Source organism: Lutra lutra, chromosome 1 (genome assembly GCF_902655055.1).
Source record: "Lutra lutra chromosome 1, mLutLut1.2, whole genome shotgun sequence".
Taxonomy (NCBI): Eukaryota; Metazoa; Chordata; class Mammalia; order Carnivora; family Mustelidae; genus Lutra; species Lutra lutra.
The window spans coordinates 3,447,394-3,474,300 of NC_062278.1; the positions used below are offsets into that span (position 1 = coordinate 3,447,394).

General features: G+C 57.2%; 1 protein-coding gene across 3 annotated transcripts in view; it reads right to left on the reverse strand.

The window, feature by feature from the left end:
• ABCG1 (ATP binding cassette subfamily G member 1) overlaps window positions 1–26,907 on the reverse strand; it is a 72,804-nt gene that overhangs the window by 25,973 nt on the left and 19,924 nt on the right. The gene's annotated exons all lie outside the window — the stretch shown is intronic.

The following is a 26,907-nucleotide window of genomic DNA, read 5'->3' on the forward strand; positions in this document are numbered from 1 at the left end:
GGGTGCAGATGAGTCTCCAAGATGACCACGAGATGACCATCGGTCATTTGGAGGCCAAAGGCAGTCCCCTGGCCTGGGGGTAGCCCCGCACCCTGGGGCTCTGAGAGGCCCCTTCCTCGGAGCAGCGCCCACGGGGGATCCTGTGACAGTATCCGGGGCTGTCCCCTGGTATTGGGGTCACAGGCTGCGATGTCCAGGGACAGCTTGCCAGGAAGCCCACCATGGGAGCTGTGGGAGCAGAGGCCATTTCAGGGGAGGAGGTGGACCGCTGCGGTGTAGCCTGGGGTCTTGTCATTTACAGCCAGCGGCGGGCACGGTGGGTCTGCCCACGCACCCCCGAGCTGGCTGCAGCAGCACACGGCCAGGTCCCACAAGGCCGGGGAAGCTCCAGACTTGTGCCTCCGAGGGCGACGCTGGCTCCCAGCGCAGCCTGAAAAGACAGGTGGGCTGCGGCGTGCTGGACGGGAGGGGTCCTCCCGTGTGGGGCCTGCACGCGCCAGGCAGCCGAGACGGGGCAGGACCGGGCTCGGGCTCGGGGCTGTGCCTCTTCTAATCTCAGGAACCTGCTTTTCTTCAGAAAAAAAAAAAACAAAAAACACACGTTTGGGATAGAAGAATGTCAAAGCAACGGTGGAAGGTGACGTCACCTCTCTGTCCTCCTCCCGGACCTGCAGAGGTCCGCGTGCCCACTTGGAGGTGGAGAACTTCATGTGGTGCTGGGGGGCTGGGAACCCCCTTAGTGGGCTTTGAGGGGGTCCCACCCATGCACAACTCTGTCTTCATGTCATGAAAGCGTCCTTGGCTGCAGAGCCTTGTGCGTGTCCCCTTCTGGAAATACGAAACGGAGGGGAGGCGCCCCAACCCCCTGTCCTACTTCCCGCCCAGGAGCTCCACCCCCCACCCAGCTCTGGGCACCGTGGAGGGGCCGCCGGCTTCCTCCCCCGTGTGCCATGGACACTCGTTCACATAAATGCTTGTCCTGTGGCTTCCAGTTGGGGTCGTGACACCCCGGGTATCCCAGGGACAAAAACCACGAGGGGCCGGGCCACGCAGGGTGCAGGCAACCCATCCCTAAAACAGGCCAGGAGCCAAAGCAAAACCCAGACAGGAGAGAGAGAAGAGGAGAGATGAACAGAGAGGACAGTGTCCGGTGCCTCCATCACAGGGCTGGGAACCCCGCTTGGACACCGGGTCTTCCCATGTCAGGGGACGCCGGCAAGCTCTGGCACTCGGACCTTGGTTAGAGGGGCTTTGGAGGGACACAGTGTCTGTCCAACCGACAAGGTTCAGAGAACACACAGCAACATCATTTTGGCTGAGTGGGGGGCACACAGATGTCTCCTTTGGTAGAAAGGAGCCCTTAGAGGAGACGCTCGGGGAGCAGCCCCGCTCTCGGGCACATGTCCGCACTGGGTGTGCTCGGGGCGAGCCCAGCACCAGCGTGCTCACATCTTCCCGTTTGAGCCCCAAGGCAAGCCCAGCACTAGGTTCTTCCCCGTAAGCTGCAGATGAGAAGCAAGGGTTCAGAGAGGGTTCATGGCCTGCCCACAGTCACACAGCAGGTCAGCAGTGAACCGACCTTCCCACCACGCTGCCCAACCTGGGAGTGTCTTCCCCCCCGGGTTGGAGCGTCTGCCCTGCCCAGGACCACAGCGGAGAGGTGGGGGAACCTGTGGTGTCTCCTGTTCACGGTCAAGGTTAGCCAGACTCAGGAATGTGCCTTCAGTCTGCTGGGCGGAGACTCCTCCCAGAGAACGGGAAGCCAGGACATTCCTTTCCTCCCCAAAAGACAAAGTCCCCCATCGCCAGAGGCCAAGGATGCCCCCTGCCTGAGTCATGTTCTGGATCTAAGGACAAAACCCCTGTTTGCATCCAAAGAGCTCTGAGCGGGTCAAAGCCTCCCTTAGCCTTCAGGTGCTTTGTTCAGTTGTGGGGTGCTGGAGGGTGTTCTGACACTGGGGGAGGACCCTGGCTTCTGTTCCAGAACCCCGGGTGCATGCAGGAGGGTGCCTGTCCTCTGACCGGAACGGGTGCTCCCTGAGGCCTCCTGCTGTAGACCCGCCTCCTGCCTCCCGCGGCCATCCAGCCTAGCGAGAAGGGGCAGCACGGGAGGGGGGTTCGGCTCCTCGCGGGCAGCGCCGGCAAACCGGGCCCTGCCGTCTGAGCCCTCGGGGACCCATTAGGCCCCTGACCCTGGTTACCTGCAGAAAACAGTAAGCAGCCTGTCCCGCAAACTCCGGCAAGCCACCGGGTCCCTCGGCTTTGGTTTCCCGAGTTGCGGCTTCAGAAGCGGCGGCTGGTGGGCCAACCCCCAGGTCTGGCTTCGGAGCCAAACCAAGCAAAGGCGCGCTGTCCCCCTGTGCCGGGCTGGGCCAGGTGGCAGATAGGAGCAGTGGGTGCCTGGAGAGCCGGGCTGAATCTGCCGTTGTCCCAAGGTCAAGTGCCATCCTGACCGTTCAGCACGCTGAGCCCTCTGGGGAACACGCCTGCCGCAAACATAACTGGGGACAGGCCGTCGTGGTGCATGGAGCCTGCAGGGAGAGCCACAGAGGGCTCCCCACTCATGACCGCGCCGAGGCGGCCGCCCCACGCAGAATGGGAACCACCGGGCTCTGCAGTTTTGCCACTTGACCGCTGGGCGTGGCCACATCTCCAGACACCTTACTAGGAACGGAGCAGATGCCGCAGGCTGTGAACCTGCCCTGAGAACTCCGGAGTGGGGTTCGCCCCAGCACCCGGGCAGCTGGGCTCCTTCCACGTCACGTCTCTCGGGCAGGTGTGCTCACAAGGTGGAGGAAAGGCAAGGTAAGGGATGGGGCGCACCTGCTCTGGGGGAGAATGGGGGATGCAGCTCTGACAGGAAGGGGCCGGGAGGGGTGGGACATCACCCAGGAGCCAGGCGGACGCCGGCCAGCCCCAGCTCCGTAGGAGGGGGGTGACGGCCTGTCAATGCTCGCTGGTGGACAGCCTCAGGGCTGCTGCTCCCCATCGCTGACAGAATTTATCCTAGCCAGGAAGCCACGCTGCTGGGGGGGAGGAGGGGCACCCGGCCACGTCTCCAGAGTCACCCACAGGGGCACCTCCTCACGGGCCCTCAGGGCAGCTGCCATCTGCATGGGAGCACAAGGAAAGGTGACCTCAGGGCCCATTCTCTGATAGAAGGTTCTAGTTCATGTCTCCAAAGCTCACCTAGGCACAACAGAAGCGTGTTCCATCAAAGCAATCCCCACCTGCCCTGGGGTTTTTCAGGCCTTGAGTGTTGGGGGGTTGGGGTGAGAACTCGGGGTGGATGGAGGTATGGAGAGAGGCGGGGATGGAGGGATGGGGTGGGGGATGGGGGAGGGAGGGAGGGATACAGGATGGCGGGAGGCAGGGAAGGATGGGGGGATTTGTGCCCACTCCTGTGGCAGACGAATACTAACCCCCAAAGATGCCCATACCCTATTCCTTAGAATCTGTGTTACTTGGCAGACGGGACTAAATTAAGGATCTTGAGACGGAGATATCTTCTGGATTATCCAGGCAGGATCCCTCTTTCTAAGGGAAGAGGGAGGCAGGCGGGGCAGGGGCAGTGCTGGGAGATACGATCAAGGATGCAGAGGTCGGGGACCAGAGATCCCAAGACGGCACCTGCTGGCTTTGAAGACGGGAGGAGGGGCCGCAAGGCAAGAAGGACCACCCCGGAAGCTGGGAGAGCCAAGGACAAGATGCCTCCTGGAAGCCTCCAGAAAGAGCACAGTCCCGAGTTGGGACTCCTAACACCCGGCACTTGAAGACAATGCACATGTGTTGTCTGTAGTCTCCAAGTGCGCGGCGATCTGTTCCAGCGACACCCGGACCCTCACACAGTCAGCCCCGCCCTGCTCACACCCGCTCGTGCCCCACCTGCGCCCCCCGAAGATGACTCTCCCTAAGACTTCATAAGCAGCGGCTTGACGGACGGTCTGCCCTGTGAGACAGAAACCCCGGATTGTTCTAGAAGAGATGCCTGCTGCCATCCGGCAACCCTTCCAGAGGGAGTCCTTCTATCCAGGGTCGTTCTGACTTCCTTGGGTCATCCTCATGGCACAAAACCTGGTTAGAACACGTCCCCAGTGTAGACTTCTCATAACAAGGTTCGAGGAGCAGATGAAACTCTGCGTCATTAAACGTGACCAGGAAAACGAGGACAGGGAAAGGCCACCCACCCATCCTGGCCTCAGTTTCCCCAGGATGAACCCCTTCTGGCAGTAGAATCCTCTAGATGTGAGCCACGTGCACACGTCTCTCCCGAGACAACCAGACGGTAGCTGCGACTCCCACGCGGTTCCCACGGAAACAGCCACGGGCTCCCGAGACAGGAAATCCCCTCGGCAGGGGCCACGGTCATGGCCGGTGTCAGGCCCAAGTTCACCACCATGCAGAGCCTGACATAGCCTCTTCCCTCGGACTGAGCAGGGCTCTCACTTCACAGAGATGTTCTTGGCCACAAGCAAGTTAGAAAGAGCCAGGAAATAAACAGATTATTGGCTATTTTTTAAATCTATACGTGATTTTATTCTCTGTATTTTTCGGAGGTAAAATTCTGCACCACGAACTCCCAGAATCCTAGAGCTACATAGACATTTTCTCGCTCTGCCAGGCAAGACTCACGCCTCCCTGGTGTGCAGTCCCTCTCACCACCGAAGGCGCAGCCCGTCCCCCACTCCCCACAACTGTGTCCCATTGACGCTGTCCTCTCTGCCACAAGGCGAAAATGCAGTCATACCTTCCTACCTGCCTGACAGAGGTCAATGCCGATGTCCCAGAACACAAAAATGACACCAGTCCCAAGCCTGTGTGATCTGGTTAGCACCAAGACGCTCCAGAACATTCTCAGAGTTCGGAAATCAGGAAGAGCCAGTCCGTGAGAAGATGGGAGGGAGGGCGGGTGGAGCACAGAGAGGTCCTCTGCCTTCTGGGGTGGGGGCTGGTGCAGGCCGTGTTCTGACGGCTCATGTCACCACTGGAGTGTAAACGCTTCCCGCGTGTGCCAGCGTTGTCCGTGTCTATGCAGACCTCACGAAGCGGGCTCGGCCCACGTGCACATGCTCCCTCCATGGGAGGGTTTATTCTCAGGAGTGCCTATGCTAGCACAGCGCCCAGGGCCTCGCTCCCACGGTGCAGGGAGGTTTCTCCAGACCGGGCACCGTTCATGGCGAGGCTCATCACATCCCAGAGTGGGTGAAGCGCTCCTTTGTCCCTAATTTAAACCCATTCCCGTGAGGTCTCTGGTCTGGCTTTGGTGTCAGAGTGGCTCTGAGCACCCAGCCCGGTAGGGCTGGCTACGGGAGTCTGTGGCCCCCGGTGACCCACATGACTTCAGGGATGGGCAATGGTGCCACTGTTAATATCCCATGGGATTCTCTGGGATGCTCTCCCGCTAAGACGGCTATGGGGTTGGACGGCGTGAGTGCGGCTGGACACAGACCCCACCGCCAGGCCACGAGGACAGAGGTACACACCGGTGAGGCTCTCCATCCCAGCCACCACGCCTGGAGCCCAGCACACGGTGCCCACGGTCCTCCGTGGACTCGTGCAGAGGAGCTGAAAACCTCACTGACCCCGGGGGGTGAGACAGACAGCGTCCAGCCAGTGACACCATCAGCATCTTCCCACGTAGCTGTCACGGGCCACGTGGGGGCTAAATCCTCTGCATAGGTCACCGAATCTGCCTCAGTGGCCTCGGCAGCCCTGGAAGAGAATTAATGTCAGAGTTGGGGGCCGAGGGTCGCAGGGGCGGAGGGAGAGAACAGCACAAAACAAACAGGAACAACGATCAGAGTCTCGGAGAGTCACTCCCTGATTTCTAGACTCCCGCGCCTGCGTGGTGAGTGAGAGGCTCACACATTAAATCCGGATTCCATTTCAACTTCCTGCGCCCCCTCTGTAATTCATATCCACAGGAGCCCTCGCAGTGAGGACCCGTTGTGCACCCAGGAATGTGCGTGCGCCCCGTCTATGTGCGCGCGCCCGTCTACTCGCGCGCGCCCCGTCTACACGCGTAGGTCCCATCTATGTGCGCGCGCCCCGTCCACCGCGCATACCCGTTACACACATGCGCACATGCCCCAAGCCCCAGCACACACACACACACACACACACACACACACACACACACACCATGTACACACCCCCCACGCCCACGCCGGCCCTGCCCCAGCGCCGACACCGGAGAATCAGATGGAAGTCATTTCCAGCTGCCTGCCAGGCGTGAAGCAGGTGTTATTTTTGTGCTTCTAAAAGCAGAACTGGTCTTTTTCACACACTTCTAAACCTGGCTAGAACAATGAAGAAAAAAAATCCTTCTCATTTTTCAAATGATGCCAAAAGTGTCAGTAAGGTACCAAATAATCCCCAATTGTCACACTGCGCTCATCCCAAGACCACACGAGGACCTGCTCTCCGCACCCACGCTCTGATTCCTCTCTGGATGCCGGTGTTTGTAAGATAAGCCCGGCTGCGCAGCTCCCTGCTCCCCCTCCCCTTCATCACCCTCTCTTTCCTCCCCCTCCCCCCTCCCCCCTCCACCCTTCCTCCCTTCCTCCTTCCCCTTCTCCCCTTTGTCCTCCACCCCCTTTCCCCTCCCCACTACTCTTGGCCCCAAAACTAAAAGGAGCTCTTGGTGAAAACTGACCCTCATTCTCCAGACGCTTCCTCCTCCCTCTCCAAGAGCAGCCTCAAGACAAAAAGGACCAAAGTCCATATTCCTATGCACCTGGCCATTTCATTTTTACCCTGCCTGGTCCTTCCCTCAGATGCCCAAGGACCTTCACACCCCTGCCCGGGTTTTCCCTACTAAGCAGCAAACCTCCTTCTCCTGTTTTGTGCACCTTCTGAAACACCGGGACGGCTTTGAACTGACGGCGACGGCAGGAGCTGGGCATCGTAACGTGAGCTAGGAATGAGCGAGAGTCACTTGTGATGGGAGGACGTTATCATGTGTCCCCAAACCATGGAAATGGCATGGCATCCCCTCTACCACTCCAGGTAGTGTTGGGGCAGCGAGCCCAGTGCAGCTTCAGAGCAGCGCTGTGACCTGTCTGACCATGACCATGGACCACTGGCTTTCCCGGGGCCGTGCGCCCGCCACGGCGGGATAGCAGACAAAGTGCCACGCTTTCGGAGGCCTTTCCTCGGGGTACCACTTTCATGGACTCAAAATGGCCACCTGGCCATGGTTTGGGAGGCCTTTCCACCTTCCTTCCTTAGAGCCTCTCAGTGTCGTCGTCCCGGGTCGGTGGTCTCCCTCACGGTCAATGTCCCTCTACCATCCATCGGTCTGTCTCTGAGTCTGCTGCCCCAGCCCAGGGCCCTCCTGGTTTCCACTTCTGCCTGGCTCTAGGCAGAAGCAGCTCCCTCATTCTTTCTGCCCGACCAGGTCTAAGAACTTAAACTACAGTGTCCACAGATTCCGTGCGGGACGGCGCTCAGTGCCCTGCGAGCACCCCGGGGGAGGGCACGCAGCCCCTCTGCCCTCTTGCCCCAACAGTAAGGGGCAAGCCCATCCCCTTGAAACACTGCTGCACAATGCCAGGCCCCTGCCTGTCCCTCAAAGCCGAGTTACTCCACAGCCTCGGAGGACGGCAGAGTCGCTAAAGTGCTGTTCCCTTTTCATGCCCCCCCCCCCCAGAAGCCAGTCATGGCACCAAGGGCACTCGTCCAGCTCCTCTGTGCGCAGGACTTTGGGTCTGGGGGTCAGTGGGATATGGACACCGCGAAGGCTCAGATGAAGGCCTTTCTCCCTAACATGAGCCAAAGGGGCCCTAGAGCAGAGGGCTTTGGACAAGAAAACCATGAAATGGGCATTATACTATCTCGTGCCCGCTGAACCGCACCGGGCCTGGCCGGGCCTCCCACACCTTCTGACACTGCTGGGTGTGCTCGTCCCCAGCTCAGCCCAGGTCCTGTCCTGTGACCTGCTCTGGGCACCCACTCCTGGAAATGCTGTCCTTGACCGGGTGCCTACAGTGCCCCACTGGTCTCGTGGGGTAAATCAGTCTCATGAGAGAAAGCCCAGAGTCCTCTGCACCCATGGGGATAGTGGGGGGCACCCCGAGTCTCTTGGGGCCCCCTCTGGATGAGGCCCCATGATCTCCATCCAGGATTGACTCCGTGGGCTCCGGCCTCAGGTTCAAGACCTTCCTTCCGCAGCTGGCCCTTCTAGGCTCACCTCCCATCATCCAGTAAGTACTTCAACTGTCCCCACACACCAGGCCAGTCCGGGGGGCTCCCCCAAACGTGCCTTGGCTGGGGCACTTCACCCCAGAGAATGTCCTCTCTCTGCTGGCTCCATCCTGGTCCTGCCAGTCATGTGGCCCGTGGAGAACAGAGCGACGCTTCTAGGCTGACCGTCCATAGGTCAGATCCTAAGCCCGTCCGTGCTTATCAGACGGCAACTAATGTATCTTTGTGTGCCTCAGTTTGCTCATCTATAAATTGGGGATGACACCTACCAGATGCAGCTTGGAAAAGGAAACGAGATGAGGATGAGGGGCCTTCGGTGCTGGGCCGGGTCTCAGGGAACACAGCCCCTCCCTCCCCTGAAACGTCTTCTTCCTCCACGCCTCTGGACCATTTTCTTCTGTTTCCTCCCATGTCAACTCTTCACCGCCTTATAAGTCAGAGCAACAGGCCTGGAGGCAATCCGGTCGGACATCAGGCTTGTCCCTCCAGGCTCCTCCACCGCGGGGACAGGGCCATCCAGCCCCCCTCAGCGCCAGCGTCAGGGTCCGGTGGGGCATGGAGCCCAGCAGCACGTCAGCGGTCAGAGTGTTAGTGATATCATTGCCGCGGCGGTGTTCCTATTGCCAGCTCTGGCCTCGGGTCCCCCGCAGGCGGCTGGTCCCCCTGGGTACGCAGGAGACTCCAACACAGACACGCATGTGTGCCAACAGCACGTGGGACCCCAAGAAGTCAACTGTAAGGACCACGTGTGGCCACAGGGAGAACTCCCGAACTGGCCGGAGATGGGGCGCTGCCCTGGACAGACGGACTTGTTTTCTGGACACCCCAGTGCCCATCCTCAGTGCCCTTCGCAGGAGCCAGCCTAAGGTGACTTCTCAGGGTCTGAGCACCACTGCCAGGCCCTGGGCAGCCCGGAGTCCTCGTCTCTGGGCAGGACACCCACGGGCATTCCCAGGAGAACAGAGACCAGTGAGGCACCCAGCAGAACAGGGAGAGCAAGGTGGGTTTGAATCTGGCTCCTGGCTATTGAAATGACTTCGAAATGTGGCCTGAGGCATGACACTCCCCCGGGCCCCTGGCCAGCTGCCCCCGCAGGTTGGCCGACACCACCGGCCAGTCCCATGGTCGGTGCCAGTCAGGAGAAAGGTGATTTGCCCAAGAGGGGCTCATCACACCTCCTTCCAGGTGTCTCCCTTCCTGTTGTCCTGCCCATTGTCCCCTATGATCCAAGGTCCCTCGGCTTGCAGTTAGGAATCCTACTCCATGTCCTGACACGCACACACCTGCCCTCCCTCAGCGGGAGCCCTCTGTCCTGTCTCTCACTGCCCTTCGGTCCCAGGCCTCCTTCTTTCTTTCTGGATGTGAAACTGCTTCCGCGACAGGACGGTATTGACCGCAGCGGCCTGCGCTTCCCCGGGCTTGCTGGGCCCCGTGTTGTCTTTTGCTCCAACATGTACGTACTAACGTATCTGATACCCACACCACCCTCCGTGGGACGTACTCTAATGCCCCCACTTTACAGATGAGAAAACTGAGGCATGGAGAGCTAAATAACCTTCCCACAGTCCTGCAGCCAGCAGGTGGGAAGCCAGAACTTCAGCCACGCGGCCTGGTCCAGAGTCCCTCCAGCCCCATGGCCAGGCGCTCAGCAGGGCCGTTCTGGCGGCTCTGACCCCTTTCTTTTCTGGGGATCTGGGCTCATCACACATCCATCCCCTGCCCCAGCTTCTACTCGGTGGGACTGATGCCCACCCGCTCTGCTCCCAGTTCCCAGGACCCTTCCCGTACATCTCCCCACCCCCCATGACCCCTGTCCCAGGGAAACCTAAACTCCTCGAGGGGCCATGCTTTATCCACATTCCCTGTCCCCAACACTTAGCAAAAATACTTTGTTTATAACAGAAAAGTCATAAGAAATTTACTGAATGATGGGGTGTCTGGGTGGCTCAGTGGGTTAAAGCCTCTGCCTTCAGCTCAGGTCATGATCCCAGGGTCCTGGGATTGAGCCCCGCATCGGGCTCTCTGCTCAGTGGGAGCCTGCTTCCCCCTCTCTCTGCCTGCCTCTCTGCCTGCTTGTGATCTCTGTCTGTCCAATAAATAAATGAAATCTTAAAAAAAAAAAAAAGAAAAGAAATTTGCTGAATGATGAGTACATGCTTTATCCTGTCACGAGAATAGGGAAAAAATTCAAACATTTTCTACGCTGAAAATCACTCCGATGGGGAAGGAAGCAAACTCACCAAGAAGCAGAAAAAACGTCGGCTAGAGATTATTTCTTGAGAGTGTAGAACGCCTCACATCTTTTTTTTTTTTAAAGATTTTATTTATTTGTCAGAAAGAGAGAGGTCACAAGTAGGCAGAGAGGCAGGCAGAGAGAGAGGAGGAAGCAGGTTCCCTGCCGAGCAGAGAGCCCGATGCGGGACTCGATCCCAGGACCCCAGGATCATGACCTGAGCTGAAGGCAGCGGCTTAACCAACTGAGCCACCCAGGCGTCCCACGCCTCACATCTCTTACCTTAGACATTCCTGCTTGATCTGAGGTGGAATAGGGTTTTCCCAGTGTAGTTTAAAAATCATGGTCAAGTTTACTGTCTTATGATCACAGGCTTTGCCCCACCCCCCTTTTCTTAACTTATCCTAAGCAGAGGCTTTAGGACCGACCGTATCAATCATACATCACCTTCTCCCTCGGAACAAAGTAAACGTATGCAGAGCAGATATGAATTTGGATGTGTCTGGGATGGTGTGTGATCTCAAAAGCTAATTTCTCTTAAACCGAACTCTGCCAGCCCAGGGCCTTTGTGTTCTGGAAGCCTGGCTTCTGCGAACCTTTCCACCCTTTCCCTGACTTGAAAAGAAATACCCACATAGAAATACAAGCGTACGTGTGCAGGTTACACCGGCCAGCACGAGCGTCTGCACGTGCCACTGATCTCCAGACGACATGTCTTTCCGTGGCAGAAATCATGAGAAAGACATGGGAAAAAGCTCATGAGACCGCCCATTCCGTGCTGTCAGGGAGTGGACGCCTTGCCTGACAGGCTTCGCTTCGCCCCGCAGCTCCGTGGACTCTTCTGGCAGGAACGGAGACCCCTTTGTGCAAGGGATCGCTCACGGGTAATTTATTAGAGCGGCCCGGTTGTTCTGCCGGTATCAAGTGAAAAAGGCCTCGAGAGCCATACGTCCTTCGGAAAGCTGTTTTGTATCCGTCCATGACTCTCTCCCTTAAGAAGCTGCCTTGGCCATACAGCCTCCGTGAAAGTCCCCACGTGGACTCCCTCGAAGCGCGGGGTGGCCCAGACACTCACCTCGAGCGGACACCCGTGGCTGCTGGGAGCCACTCGAGTGTCGGGGTCACTGTCCCTGGAACAGTGACCCGTGCCCCGCCCCCTGTCCCCCGCAGCCAGCCTGCCGCATCCCCCACCCACCCTGGGCTCTCGGGGCTCTCCTGCCAGGACCACGTCCCTGACCGAACTCCAGGATGCTCCTAGGGAGAAGAGGCATGGGCATGGGTCTGCCTGGGGCTTATGCACCCCAGTGCCACCGGGACGCTCAGCTGTGGAGGTGCACCAGGACAGGTGGAGCCCAGGAAGTCATAGGAAAATGCTTGAATCGCCTGGTTTTCCCAGCAGGCTGGCCCACCTGGCCTGGCCACGTCCCAGCCCTCAGCGATTCCCTCTTCTTTGCCTCTGGTGAGGCCCCAGGTGTCTGCCAGGCTCATGGGGCCTCTCCTGGCCTCACCCATAGCCTTTGTTTCTGCTCTGCCCTCTGCCCTGACCCCTTCCCATCCCCTAGTTGGCCTCTCCTCTGTGCCTGGTTGTGGGAAACTCGGCAAGCCTGGCTCACAGGTGAACAGACCCCGCTGTCCACAGGAGTGTCGGGCGGGCAGTAGCGTGAAGGGAACTGGGCTTCAGCTCCCCTCCCTAGGTAATCCCTTTATCTGCCTGGGACACCTGAAGTCAGCAGGAAAAGAACGCCACTTTCCAGCTCCCTCCTAACCTTCATGACTTCGAAACCCTAACCCGACGGCTTCTCTATAAATCAAGCTTATCCACAAGCCAATAGAAAGGCTCAAGTCTTCACGTAAATCCCATTTCCTTTGACTTTTCCATCTATGAAGTCCCAAAACCCTTCTGATCCTCAAGGTTTGCTCTATCCTACCCACTCTGGCACAAAGCACAGGGCGTCAGAACGACTGGAGTGAGCTCCAGAGGCGGTCCGGGGGACCCAGGTTCTGCCAACACAGCTCCCAGGCTGGGTCTGACCTGCACTTTCGGGGCAGGGCTGGGCCGATGACTGGGGGACCCAGGAACCTGCCAGGCACAGGTCTTCCGACTTGGAAGTCACCCCCAGCTGGCAGGTCGGGAAGTGAGGGAGTTCACGCTCTGGTTTCTACTCATCCCTGCTGGTGTGACTCTCGCCAACTCAGCTCCCCTCTCCGAAACGCCAGCTCTGCCAGCAAGCCGGGGGTCTTCTCCACCTCCGGGCTTTCTGCGGGTACAGGTGCTTCCCCAGTGGTAAAGGTCACTGCCAGCTCTTGCAAGGTTTTTCCAACGGAGATACTGTTACAGCATCAACTATTTTGTGTCAAGGAAATGGACATCATCCTGATAGCCCCTGCCCTTCGGCACAGAGGGGAGAAGCCTTGGGATCACCCCCTCATGCTCCAACCATGAGGACCCCCTCTGTGCTCCCAGGATTTTTTAAAACCACGAATTACAATTTTGCGACTCAGAACCGACCATCTGTGAGCCAGGGAGGATGCTCAAGTTCAAGGGAGATGCTCAGTTTCTTTGCTGCAAAGGCAGTGGGGATTGCAAAGGAAGACGGCGTCTACGGGGAAGGGAACGCGATTCGGAGGGCTGTAGATGCGCCGATTACTGGGGCAGCGATGACGGTGCCAACTGCCGTGTTTATTACCGAGTCCCTAGAGCTGGTGCGGGGGATCTTGGAAATGTGACCGTATTCTGATCAAGTTTTGCTGAATGCTGACAGATGGCTCAGGTAGGCTTGAGTTGGAGCCCTGCGCCGGGAGGGGCAAGGAGCTGCTCGGGGTCCGATAGCCCGTCCTGCAGCCCTACAACCCCCACTCCCACCCCGCGCCATGTCTACTCTGGCCTGATTCTCCCACCAGAGGCCCATGCCTGGGAGCCTGCAGCAGACCGATGTCCCTTCACATGGCCCTCGTTCTAGGTTTCATGGTGGAACTGGCCAGGGCAGGGACCCAACAGCGACAGAGCTCACAACAGATAAAGCCTTTATCTGGGTTTGACACATAAGCAGGAGGAAACCTTACCTTCTCTATCCCGCACAGATGATCTCTCAAACCAGCGAGCGAACACACGCATTCACGCACACGCGCACACACACGTGCTAAAATACCAATCCCCAGATCAGATGAAGAGAAAAACATAACATGTCCTCCCTCAAATAAGAATAATAAATTTGCTGAATTTACCCAGCATCCCGAAGCCAGCTCTCCCTTCAGAGATGCCCCGGAGGACGGGGGCTTTCAGTCCCCGGTGGAAAACTGGGGACAGAGAGGCTCTCTCAGGCCACGTGGGGCTCAGAAGCCTGGGCCTGGCCCTGTGCTGCCCACGGAGCTGCCCCAGCACCCTCGTCCCACCCCGCTGAAGCCCTATAGATTTTCTTTTTTTTTTTTTTAAAGATTTTTATTTATTTATTTGAAAGAGAGATATCACAAGCAGGCAGAGAGGCAGGTAGAGAGAGAGGAGGAAGCAGGCTCCCTGCCGAGCAGAGAGCCCGATGCGGGGCTCGATCCCAGGACCCTGAGATCATGACCTGAGCTGAAGGCAGCGGCTTAACCCACTGAGCCACCCAGGCGCCCCAACCCTATAGATTTTCAAAACCCCAACAGAAACACAGGCCCAACATGTCCTCCCTTTTCAGGTGACAGCGAGCTCACTGACATGACAACGAAGAATGTCCATTTTGCACGAGTTTGCATGAAAACCGGCTGCCCGGCGTCCTGAGGGGCAGTCACTTACGAAGGTGGGCAAAGCTGTCACAGTGAGTGTAGGGACGCTAGATGGTGAAAGTGGCCCTCCCAGGCTGTCCCGGGCCCCTGGACCCCCGCTTTCCACTGACACAGTTGACAAAGTGGCTGACTTTCCCCCTTCTCCACTACCCATCTCTCACCCCCAACCCGGGTCATGCAGGGGAGCGAGGGCCACGGGCACCCGCCAGAGCTGTGCACACTCCTGGGAGAGTCTCTTCTGACCACACTGTCTCATTCGTCCCGAAAACAGGGCTTTAGGGCACATGCGTGAAGGAAGGAAACATTTTCGTGTAGGGAGTTGACAAAATGTGACCATGGGCCTGGGTGATCACCGGATCTGCTTTGTAGGACCGAGGACAAAGAGGAGGGACGTGGGGGTCAGCCAAGCTGGCCTCCATCCAAGCCAGGGTCTCCGCAGCCCCTGCAGGAACTCTGAACCTGTCGCTTACAGGGTTCTATCATCGATGACGTGGACGCGATGCCCCACATGGCTTTGGGGACGTGGCAAGGCAAGCCGTCAGCCTCCTGGTCTACCCATACCGGTGCCTTGCGGCCTGAGGAGGCTTCCCAGGGTGCCGCCCTCCCTCCAAGACAAGACCTAGAACCTGTGACCGTGGCTGTTGCATGCGGCTCCCCTCCGCTCTCCCGTGGGGCCGAGGTGAGGGTCACGCCAGCACAGCTGGGACACGTCACTGAACGTCACCATGAACCAGGTCGGCTGCCCTTATTTTTTAAAGCCTCGATTTCTGCCTCAAACTGAGTTTTAGAATGATAACCAAACAGCTTTGATCCGACCTATTGTTTATTATATCACATATATAACCATTCAGAAGGATTGTAGCTACTGTTTATTAAGCCCTACATGCCGGGGGGGGGGGGCGGTAACCCAGGTGACTCCGTCAGTTGAGCATCCAACTCGTGGTTTTGGCTCAGGTCGTGATGTCAGGGTCACGGGATCGAGCCCCGTGTCTGGCTCCATATGGAGCGACGAGTGTGCTTGGGATTCTGTCTCTCTCCCTCTGCCTCTGTATGTCCCCCCACTCTTTCTCTCTCTTCCAAGTAAATGAAATCTTAAAACAAAACAAAAACAAAAACCAACACTACATGTTGGGCACAGTGTTTCCTATGTATGAAGTTATCTGATCCAATGAGATGGGTAGGACGATGGTGGTGATGACAATGGCCTTTCACAGAGAGGGATGGGAACTTGCCCAGCTGCCCGGGTCTTAGGTGGTAGAGCGGGGCTTTGAACACACACACCCTTATCCCGGAGCCCACATTCCCAAGCCCAACCCTCCTCCACCGAGAGTGTGTTGCTAGAAGGTGCCGGACCTGCAGTCCTTTTATTAAAAGGAAGAGAGAAGGAGAAAGGAAGGTTCTCACGAAGCCCCATGTATCATTCAATTCGTCTTAACCTCTGCCTCGTTACACATTCACTTATAACTCAAAGGAAGGAACATGCTTTTTTTCTTTTTCTTTTTCTTTTTCTTTTTTACAAAACTACAGCCTAACAGGATTTCACACTTACTGTCTGCAAATGCAAGAATGAGGTCTACATGCTGGTGATGCAGCCGCCAGGCTGAGACCACGGCCCATCACCGCCCACGCCTGAGAGACCACTGGCCCCACGGTAGCTGCCTGTGTGCCAGCAGTGGGCACAACGTCCCTAGTTTGCAGCCATGAAAATCTAGCCACAAGACTAACATGCCCAGCACCTGATTACATCTCACACCCTTGTCAGATAACCCACATGAACCTCGCTCCTGGGCCAAATTCTGAAGTGTAATGTTGCCGGGAACACGGTTCCTATGGTGGAAATTTCCATCCTGTCACGGCAGCATAGACGCTTCCGTGTCAATAGTGTCAGCGACGCAACCCGCCTCAGCCAGCGAGCAGGACGTTCTGGAAAGACCCTCAGAAATAACGGAACCTCTGCCTAGCTCACCCACAGAAACACAGGAGCCTTAAATAAGGTAACTGCTTACATCCCTGAAATGATGGGAGTCAGTCCTGATAATAACCGTGAGCAGGAAGCCCGGAGGCCTTCGAGAAGGTACAGTACAGAGATTCCCCTGGGCACACTCCCAGTGCTGGTCGATGGTCTTCCTCAGGGCAGAGAGCCCAGGGTGTCGGGACGTGAGATCGTGGGTCCCCGGTAAGGGAGGGCACTCTGCTGCGGGGACAGGAGACCTCGCTGCTCTGAGCCACAAGGGAATGGTAAGGAGAGCTCTCCGTGTGGTTTGCTAGGAAGACAGACATGCTGGTATCATTGTTCTTATTTGTAAGATCCTTGATGGAGCCAAGAGCAAGAGCCCAGCAGCCAGCACGTGGGCAGTCCTACAGCACTGAAATGCACCCGGCTGTGAGCCTCAGCCATTCCCCGCGCCAACCCCCTGATGACGGTCCTCTCCTCACCCCATTCTGCAGATGTGGGGACTGAGGCCCAAAGCCACCTGGCTCATAAGGGGTTGACCCAGGATCCAAGAGAAGGCTGCCTCGCCTGGCCCAGATTCCAGACTGCTCACCACCCAAGCCCCTCGCCTGGCCCAGATTCCAGACTGCTCACCACCCAAGCCCCCACCTGCCCGCCAGCCTGCCCCTCCAGGATGCTGTAAGGTGAGGTCCCAGGCTGCGCCCACCTAAGGAAACAGCAGGCAGCCCCTGCTCCTAAGTGGTTGGCCAGAGGTGGCACATGGGCTCCATTCATCGAGGGACGATCCAAGCGTCCCACCTCCTCGAGGCTCCTGCTGTCCTGCGACAGGGGTTACTGGCATAGTCCCCATTCGGAAGCGGAAAAAAGAAAAACACAAAATGGTATGCTGAGTGCCAGGACCGTGGGGGCAGAAGGGCATGGAGGCACAAGCCGCAGAGGGAAGGATGGGTGCAGGAACATTCCCCCCACCTGGGGAGACAAGGTAGGCTCCTGGCAGGGGCCACGACACAGGGCAAGACCACGAAAACACTGAGAGCAGTTGTGCCCAGCAACGCCTGAAGAGGGGCTCCCGAGAGAACTGTCTGGAGACAAGCAGGAGGGGGAGCCCTTGAGACATACCCAGTTCCAAAATCGAGACGCACCAACATTCCTGTGAACAGAGAGACAAGAGGATTGGGACCGTCCTCCTCTCCGGGCCAGGTAAAAGTGAGAGGCAGGAAAAGTGGGGCACTTTGGCCCAGAGCACGTGGCACATCGGTTAACAACGCAAGGGAAGCAGGACCAGACACAGATTAGGTTAGAAGGCTCACTGCTCACACCACTAAAGACACAGGCACTTTCTGGACAAGCTCTTAGAAACAGGAAACCCTCAAGCTTCCTTTGCATGTCCATTGGGCCCCCCAGTTTTCAACCAGACTTTTGTATATGGTATGATCTTATGTTTGTATATGGTATGATCTTATGTTAGTATGGTATGATCTTATATGGTATGATCTTATGATCTTATGTAGTATCTTATGTTAGTTAGTTAGTTGTATATGGTATGATCTTATGCACGGTTACTGTTCACGACAATAGGACATCTCAGTTATCAGAAATGGGCACTTCCTTCTCTTTGCAGAAGTTTTTACCCTCCATACCAGCAAATCCCCCAGAAAAGGTAAGAGAGAATTTACAGTGATGAAACTTACCCACCACCGTCTCTGACTTCCTGTGCATTCTACCTTTAGCCCAGCGAACCTCAGAGACTTGGGAACTCTGTAGGTCCCTTTGTCGGTTTACAAAAATGTCAGCGCTACAGTCACAAAATCAAATAAGCAACCCAGTAAAACCCAAGACTGTGAGAAAAATCGTTAGTCCCTAGTCTCCTTGCATTGGGTCGGGAGCCCAAAAGGTTGAGCAAAGCATATGAGTGATGGTGTTTAGTGTTTCATAACACAGGCAAATGCAGCCCAAAGGAACCAGGGCCGCATGTGTCTGGAGAAAGCCCTGGTCCCCTGGGAGGGTGAAGGACGGCACCCAATTCCACTGGCACTCCCAGGTCCAGCTGCAGAAGCTGTATTTACCATCACCTTTGTGGGTTCACGAAACACGTGTACTAGATGCTCCAGCAAACCCAGGGTCAAGTTCAGCTGTTACTTCTCCTTGCCGGCTGCCGCCCAGCCTGGAAGTGACTCAGCAGCCTGGGCCCTCCGGATTCCAGCCGGCTTACTGGATCCCCCGCTCCGGATTCCTAAGGGGGATTCCAGGACTCCCGAGGCCGCCCTGCTCATTTTTAAACACTGACCTGAGGGTAGGGAGGGCGCCAGGTCTGGGGCCAGGTGTTTCCCGCCCAACCTGCCCGGCCCCGCCCTCTTAGCGCCCCACCTGCGGGTGAGCCTGAAACCAAACGAGACAAGAAGCTTTTACAGGGATTCAGAAGTCGGTGATCTCAAGGGAACGACCTAATGGCGCCACCTTCCACTTTAAATGGAAGTCTGGAAAATTCGCGCACCCCCCCCCCCAGGCTGATGATGAAAGCCCGCCAGGGCGCAGACACTGCACGGGACGCCCGCCGGTTCCCCGCGGACGGCCCTGCTTTGTCCGCGCGCTGTTCCCACGCCGGCGGAGCCCCGGGTCGTGCTTAAGCCGACATCAAAATAACCGTCATCGCCCGGAGATTCTCTCCATTCATCAGCTCCATTTCGGCCTCGCTCCGGGGCGAAACCGGGGTCCGGGAAGGGGCGCGCGCGGCCCCGGCGCCACTGTTGGGCGGGCCCGGGCGGGCCCCGAGTCTGCGCGTCCGGGGTCGGCGCGCCCGGGGTCCCAGCAGCAATGGGGCGCCGGGCCCGGGGAGGCGGAGACCCGGAGACCCGGCCGCCCCGGGGGCGCAGCATCCCACCTGCGCGAGGCCCCTCTGCTCCCGCTTAGCAACAGCGCCCCGCGCGCAGCCAATCGCGCCGAGCGGGCGAGGTTACCCGCGAGCATTGACCGATAGTAACCCCGGCCCGGGCGGCGGCCACGGCGGCGGCAGCCACTGCGCACGCGCGGCGGCGCGCACCTGCCCCGCCCGCATCTGCGCGCGCGCTAGGGCCCTGGCCATGTAGGGCTGTAACTGCGGTCCTCAAGGTGCGGTTCCCAAGGCAAGCGAAAATCCTCGGAAATCCTCCCGGCGGCCTCCACCAGACCCGCGGCCAGATCTGCATGTGGGCGCAGGTGCGGCCGGCCGGCCGTCTCGCAGGGACTAGTGCGCCCCTCACCCCCGGTGCGGAGTCGGCCTTGGCACAGCCGGCCGAGGAGAGGGATGGGTTTTCACTCCGTATTTGAAGCCCGCTGAGGAGCCTCCTCCAGGCCGGCGGCCAGAGCCTCACCTTGCCGAGAAGGCGCAGGTGAAAATTGGCCCGAATGAATCCGTTCTTTGATAACAAGCCAGTCTCGCAGCCCCTGGGAAGGAGCGGGCAGGCGGAGGGCAGGTGGCCGGACACCCCCATGGTGGGGGGGGGGGGTGAGGGCGGGCAGAGATGCTCAGCCCAGTCCCTAGCCAGGCGGCCGGAGGTCCTACCCAGGCCAGAAAAGGAAACTGTCCCCTCCCCCAGCCTACCCCAGGTAGGAAACGTGGGAACCGCCTGGCCAGGGAGGCAGGGAGGCCTTCTGTGGTGCCTTAGCTGTCACCGGGGCCTGGGGCTGTGTATGTCACAGGCAAGAACGTTTCAGTTTGTTAGTTTGATGTGGGCCTAGGAGATGACAAAAGGAGGTGAGTTCTCAGTGGAGCTCATTGAGAAACAGGTAAAGACTTGAGGTTTAAACCTGAATCTGAGATCTGTGCCCCTGGAAACCTCCTTTACTCCTGGGTGAGATGTCGGTGCTGATAGGCCCCCATGACCCTCCCATGAGCCTTCCAGGAGACAGTGTGCTAAAGCCAACAGCATGGGCTTAGGGGACAGTTTTCTTTTTATTAAAAAAAAACAAACACTTCTCCTAAAGTGGGAGGGCGGAAATAACAACTAAGAAATCCCATAAAACTCCCGCTAAAAAGATTCAGTTTCAAGATAGGCCACTGAGACATGAAGGCAAGGGACTTTTCGTTGCCTTATGACAATAAAAGAAACAGAATGACGGCCTCACATCCTCCTCGTCTGTGAATCCCCACTCCTCAGTTTAGGGCCGGAGAGCATGAGCTCTGCTTGCCACCCTGCCCCGAGGGATGCCATGGTGATGCCCACGCCCCAAGTGAGACTCGAGCCTCCTTCCCTCCAGGGGCCCCGTGCTTCTGTGTTTTCCTTCTCAGGTGACCCTGGGTCTTGATGCACTTGGTTATTTTTTGGACGTGGTGAGACCTTTTCTCTTCCTAATTGGTGTGCTTATTTCAAGACCAAGACTGTGAGTATTTTTGCGAAGTTCCAAAAAGCAGAACTAGGGTCAACAGATGAACTCCAAGTCAGTTTCAGCACGACAGACAGAAGCCTTTCCTAAGAATTACACTGTGCGAGCAACGACCTGACTACCCGGGCAGATGTCAGTCCCTGGTTGTCGCAAGTGTCCAGACAGAGGCCGGCATCCTATTGGCGGGGATGAGACTAGAAGGGTTGCTCCACCGGTGGGAGGTCAGACCAAAGGAGCTCAGAGGCCCCGTGGGCCTCCAAGATTCGGACTCTCGGTATAGGTCTCCATTGGGCATAATAAGAATCTGGAAATCACTCTGGCATGTCCTGATGTTGACACGGAATGCCGTTTGCCCCACAGAGCTGCAGGTGGCTGACAACACAGCGGCAGAGTGAGAAGGGAAGCCAATGGCGGGGGTCACAGGGCCTCCCTGCAGGCACGCCAGCCTCCACCCTTGGCTCTGAAAACTCCTCTTGGTGTCTCATCTCATATGATGAGCCAAACACTCAGTATCAGATATATTTCACTGGAAGGGAAGCTTCCCCTCAACGGTTTTGGAAGCTGGTCAGCCTGGATCTGATAGACCATGCCCCACCCTCTTTCTCCAAACCCCTGGATGGGGCAGGTCGGATTTACGCTGACCACATGGTTACCTTTGTTCCTTCAAATAAGCAAATCTGTTGATTCCAGAACTGAACTCAAAAAGAACGGGTGCACGGTTACTAAGCGTTTCTTTCTGCCAATTTATAAACAACAGGATGGTTTCAGGTTCAGCAAATGTCACCTTGGGTTATTTCTTTGCCTTGACAGATTAGGTTTGGGTTTTGAGCTCAAGAACGTGCAGTTCTCAAGATGTGAGCATTTCTGGGGTGTTCAAGGAAGGCAGGAGGACCCCCACCTGGCAGGTGAAGATGAGGGTGGCACCAATACCTTTCAAAAAGTGAGACAGTGACACCAGCACCCCACTGAGAAAGGGCACAGCCCTGCAAAGTCTCCTCGAAGAGACCAGATGGCTCAGGGACAAGCAGACTCTGGGAAAATGACAAAAGGTGAGCGTGCCCTAATAGAGAAGCCGCAGATGGGAAAGTGACAGGGTGGCCGGACATGGAAGCGGAGGAGAAAAGGAAATCTCAAGGCCAGTGTTGGCTGGGCCACCAAGGCCATAGCTGCAGGGGCCATCAGCCTGATGGTGCCACACCTTTCCTTGGGCACCTGACTGCAGGTCCCAGCTGGTGATGGCTGGGCTTCCAGGCTGGCTGCCAGCTGCAGAAGAGGAGCATGGAGACTCTTGGATGTTAACGCTCTCCTTGGAAACTAGCACCTCTCTGGTGTTGAACATGGTCGCTATGCACCCCTCTGTTATGATTCCGTGGGAGAGCTGGTCCCTCCTCAGTGTGTTTTCAAAGCCCATGAAGCAGAAGATCAAGACTGTTCCAGAAGACCTCCTCACCAAAGGGCCTGAGTGGGCAGCTTGCCTGCCTGCCTGAGGGAACCACCAAGGACTGAGGACCAAAGAACTGGCCCCAGAGGAGAAGGGAGGAGCGCTCCGGCTCTGGGCTGTCCATGGCAACGTAGGGCCACTGGGCTTCCTTTGTAAACGCCCCAGCCTCAAGCAACGAGCCCTTGGAGCAAGGTATAGATAGGTTCATCCCACTGCCCTAGAAGACTAGCTGCCATCTCAAATAAAGACAAAGGCAGAGTATTAAAAACAATCTTCTTTTGTACCTACCCCCCCCCCAAATCCACTTTAGCATGATGGTTCCCAGGGAGCACACAAAACTCATTCATTCACGCTGGGGGACATCAGAACCCCCTGGAACCTGAGCAGCCCCACCCTTCCGCGAGCCCACAGCCACCGCCGGAGACCCACAGTCCTCCTCTCGAGGCCTTCTGTCCCTGTCCCTGCCCCCGTGGGTGGCACTGAGCCAGCCAGCCCCGGGTTGGAGTCCAGTCTTCCCTTAATGGAATTCCTGAAAGGGATTTATTGCTGGCGCATTCCACTCATTTTAGCCCGTCTGTCACTGTGGGCCCGGGAGGTAGCTTTGGAAATTAAGAGAAAGCAAACTTTAATTTGAGAATGTGTTTTAAAGCTTAGACGCAGGATGGATAATTCGATGTGGATCCGCCCAGAAGGTTCTAACTCCTTCCTGGTTATTTAGTGAGGCGGAGGCTGGGAGGTAGGGTTTCAGAGTGAGCCCACATGCTGGTCCGTGCACCAGAATCCCTGTGCTGAGACGGGTGCCAGGCCGAGGCACGGTGGAGAAAACTCTCTAGCACCCCAGGTAGGATTCCTTTCCTTCTCGACCTGAATTCTGTCGCCAGGTAATCATGGGAGGCATAGATAATTTCTAAGAATCATGTCACCTGTTTATGTGAAAGCCATACACAGCAGCTCACCTCTCTGGTGAGGGGACGGGACAGCTGGAGCCTGTCCCAAGGCCGAGGAGATCCTTTCTGGGTCCTTAGGAATGGTAAAGGAGACTGACATCCCCACAGGTCAATTAAAAGGGACATCCACCAGTGTTAACAGTCGAGGCACTGCCTAATGGTTTCATCAGATGGGTCACGACAGCTCTGGGCCACGGTGGTCTGATTGTGTGTGGCCTCGGGGCCAGGGGCTTACCAGTTTCCTCACTGGGCCCTGGCCCCAAATTGTACAGGCCCGCAATGGTGCCATCTTCTGTGCCCCTGAGACTCAGGGCCTATCTCTGAACCTCATGCATCCCACAGGGAGAGAGAAAGGCCAATCAGAATTGGCCCCTAAGCCAAGGGGCCCCACACACGGCTTTAATTCTCCAGACAGAAACGACCCGGGTTTCCTTGGGGAGCACTGCTCTCCAGTACCCCAAGTACTCTCCTTGTTCCTCGTGATGGGTCACATCCTGAGGACAGCGCCTGTGTGACCCAGCCCTGAAAGCCATCAAGTGCTATTTAAGTGTGAGACGTCCCTGTCACCTGCCGCGGTGGCACGTTCCCCTGAGAATTTCATGAGGGGGATTCTGTTCTTAATCGGGGGTCCTAAACATTCCCAACATGGTGTCTTCTTTACAGGAACGGAGGCCACTTTCAAAGTAAGTCACAGTGAGGGCGAATGAGGACCTCCGGAGCAGACCGTCCCTACACGTCCCTGACACGGGGGCTTGTGTGTGCCCACGTCCACACTCTTCTAGATCATTTGTCCCATCCACTTGTGCTATGTGAGTACATTCCTTGGGGGAAAGTAATTACCACATCAGAAGCCGGTGAAATTATCCTTGGGGTGTACTCGTTCTCCCGAGAACACTTCCTTTCACAATTATGTTCTCTACTAGGAATCTATTATATGATCTGGTTTTTCCTCCAAAGACATCATTAATCATATGGTGAAAATGTTACGACAATTGAAAATGTAGAGATGTTTGTTCCATGCCATATTCAGTGCTTGGCAATCGTCCCGCTTAAGGGTTTTAAAGAACCAGCGCCTGACATCTTCCCAATAATGCCACAGATTTGATTTACCTGCCACCTTTCTTGCGAGGATTAGGACGCTCTCTTTAAAACGATCGTGTAGGAGTTTCTAACATTATTCCAATCACATGGCCAAGCTTGGCTACCACGTTCTGTGTCGAGCTGGGTCCCAGCACCTGGTTCTGGGAGAAGCCGTGGGAGGAAGAGGCTGCTCTGGAACATACGGAGGGGCCCAGTGTCTCTGTGATGGGAAGAGAGCTGGAGCAGGAGTCGGACCGTGGGCCCGGCCTTGGCTCTGACCTTGCACCATCACTGTGGTTCCCTGGAGCCGGGCCCTCCAGGAATTCACGTCCCGGAAATGCCAGGGCGTCCAGGCCCAGTGTGATCGCTCTGGGGAGCTCGACACGGAAAGCTGAATTTTAAACAAACCGCCCTCCCCACGGGGCGCCTGGGCCGTGCAGTTGGTGAAGCGTCTGACTCTGGGTTTCCACTCTGGTCATGATCTCAGAGTCATGAGATCGAGCTGCACATGGGGCTCCACGCTCAACACAGAGCCTGCTTAGACTTCCTTTCTCCCTCTGTCCCTCCCCCCACCCCATGCTTGCTCTTTCTCTCTCTGAAGTAAATAAGCCTTAAAAAAGAAATTCAGCAAAACGAATGTGCTGAGAAAAGTAAGAGAAAGAGCCCCCACCCCAAAGGTTGGCCACACGTGGCCTCTCACAGAGGGGATGCCGGACATGCAATGGCTCCAGTGAGAAACGGGCCCACGGAGTGTCTGGGTTTTACTTCTCAGCTTAGCTGAATCACGGCTGGGCGCCACGGCAATCGCCAACAGCCAGAGGAACAAGAGCAGGAAAGGCAGGATCCCACCCCGAGGGCAAAGGAGCGGGACCCCAGGAAGGAGGGGGCTCACCCATGAGAATGTGGTAAACGGGGTAGGAAAGGCAGATTGGCAGGTCCCTGCCCAGGGACCTCCCCTGGGGCAGCCCAGATGACCGGTTCCAAATTTAATGCCTACTTTTATGATTTGTCCTGGGGGGCTCTTAGTCGGGGAGATATGGTCCCCACGTTCCGAGCCTACTGGGAGCTCTGGGTTTCCCTGGCCGCAGCTCGCAGCCTGATACAGCAGCCAACCCGCCAAGCCGCAGGGCCGAGACCCTGTGGGCACCAAGTCCGGAGGGGCAGTGCTGTCTCCCCGAGGCGAGGCATGGGGCATCCGGGCAGGCCTGCTGGCGAGCTCAGGTTCCCAGGCGAGCCCCTCCACCGCTCTGTTTCCTTTCTACTCAGTGAGAAGCATTTCCCACCCTAAATTCATGGGGAGTGGTTAGCCATCTAAATTCCGAATTTCAGGGTACTGAGAACAGAGGAAATGATGGGGCACCCAGCGGGGGGAAGGGCTGGGGGAGCAAAGCGGAAACAGGTGCTGAAGCGGGGGGCAGGGAAGGAAGCCAGACATCAGGCCCCTCTGGTTCAGAAGCCAGCAACTGGGACACAGCAGGCCGACGCTGCCCTTCTTCCCCTCTGGCCCCAGCCATCTCTGACTCACCAGCAGGTCCCATGGGGCCCACTTCCTGCTCCTCCCCTCCGGAGCCCACACAGGTTACTGTAGGGCAAGCTTCTGTCTGGAGGCCACCAGGGCGGAGCTTCCAAGGAGGTGGCTGGGGAGGGGCAGGGGGGCCCCTCCCTCACTAATAAAGAGGCCATCACCACTGGCTGACCTGGACAATTAGCGCGACCAGTTCTAACGCGTAGAGAGCATGGGACCCACAAGCCCCTTACTTGAATAGGAAATGCTGTTCTCCATTTCGCAAACCGCGAACACTGGCTGCGCCGCACGTCAAACCGACATTCTTTCCACCGTTTTCTCGCACCGTCTTCTCACCACCTTCACCGTCAGGGACACCCATCCAAACCTCACGGCCGTTTCTGCGGCCACAAGTAACAGATGTGCCAAAATCGACCTCGGCCCCTCGCAGGCCTGCCACGGTCTCTGTCTAGACCAACCAAGCCAAAGCAACGAGGCCCTCCTAGTGGCTCAGCGAGGTTTTCCCTAAGTTTCTTCGTTCATTGTGGGGAGGAAAAGGCTGTGAGGAAGCCTGTGTTGAAACTTCAATGGGCTCACATGGACGGACCCAACCCTGAGCCCGCCACAGGTTTGCTTTCCTTACAACACTGGCCGGCAAAGCTCTGATAACGCAAGTGTCAGATGGCAGCGTGCGGTTGGCCATTGATAAGACTAAGGACATGTTCCTGGTTGTACAAACAGAAGTCATCTGGCAACCCGGGTGGCGAGCAGGTCCCAAGGGCCAGTCCGTCAAAGGTCCAGCACCGGGGTCACAAGGAAGCCGAGGGCGTCCATGCCAACAATCTCAACAGCTCAGCGTCAAGGGAGTAGGAGAACAAAAGGAAGGTAAGAGCGGGAAAAGACAAGAAAATGAACACTAAAAAAGTCTTGGTGGGTCATCCTGGAAAACGAGGAGCAGCACCTGGGTCACTGTCCTTGTTCCAGATTCCTCACAGACGTCCCTGTCCTGGTAGACGGCTCATTAGAACCCACGGGCTGCTGTTCCTGGGGGGACGTGGGACGCGCCCTCTCCCAACCGGCCCCCCAGCCGCCTGAAGGAGGGTGCAGGATGGGCGCTCAGTGCAGGGGACACGTGGAGTAAGGTCCACAGGAAGAAACAGGTCAGGCTGGACAAAGAAACGCCAACTCAGGGAAGCGCTAACTCTACACACTTCGGAAACCCAGAGCCAGCACAGGAGAACACACGGGGCCCAAGGAAACTCCAAATAGCGGCGTCGGTCGCCACATCCCGCGAACACGCAGCAAACCGCGGCGAACCCCAGAGCCTCCCGGTCCTCTGTCTTCCTTTCCGCAGCTCATTGGACAATGGTCTATTCATATCCCCTCGTCACCACTCATAATGCAGACGATTGGGTG